Source organism: Gavialis gangeticus, unplaced genomic scaffold (genome assembly GCF_001723915.1).
Source record: "Gavialis gangeticus isolate Ggan-Ray unplaced genomic scaffold, GavGan_comp1, whole genome shotgun sequence".
Taxonomy (NCBI): domain Eukaryota; kingdom Metazoa; phylum Chordata; order Crocodylia; family Gavialidae; genus Gavialis; species Gavialis gangeticus.
The window spans coordinates 12,425,276-12,425,491 of record NW_017729018.1 but is presented as its reverse complement, the minus strand read 5'-3'; the positions used below and the strand labels follow the sequence as shown (position 1 = coordinate 12,425,491).

At 73.1% G+C, this 216-nt stretch overlaps 1 protein-coding gene across 1 annotated transcript in view; it reads right to left on the bottom strand.

Annotated features, from left to right (window-relative positions):
• MIDN (midnolin) overlaps nucleotides 1-191 on the bottom strand; it is a 57,762-nt gene extending 57,571 nt beyond the window's left edge. The window contains exon 1 of the mRNA XM_019513161.1: nucleotides 172-191. The gene's annotated coding sequence lies outside the window, so the exon portion shown is untranslated. The remainder of the gene's footprint in view (nucleotides 1-171) is intronic.
• Nucleotides 192-216: the final 25 nt, after the last annotated feature.

The window sequence follows — 216 nt, the reverse complement described above, 5'->3', positions numbered from 1 at the left end:
CACAAGCCCCGCAGTCGCACCCCAATCCGGCGCGACTCCGGAGCGGCTGTGTCCGCAATGCACCGGGGCGAGATCCTTGCCTTAACGCGCCCCCGGCCTTTTCCTAGCGGGGGGCGACGAGACCCGGCGGGGACACTCTTCAAACCCGACCGGGGCTCCGGCTCCACTCACCGCGTCCCGCGAAGCCTCCCCGGTCCGGCGGCCCCGCGGCAGCAG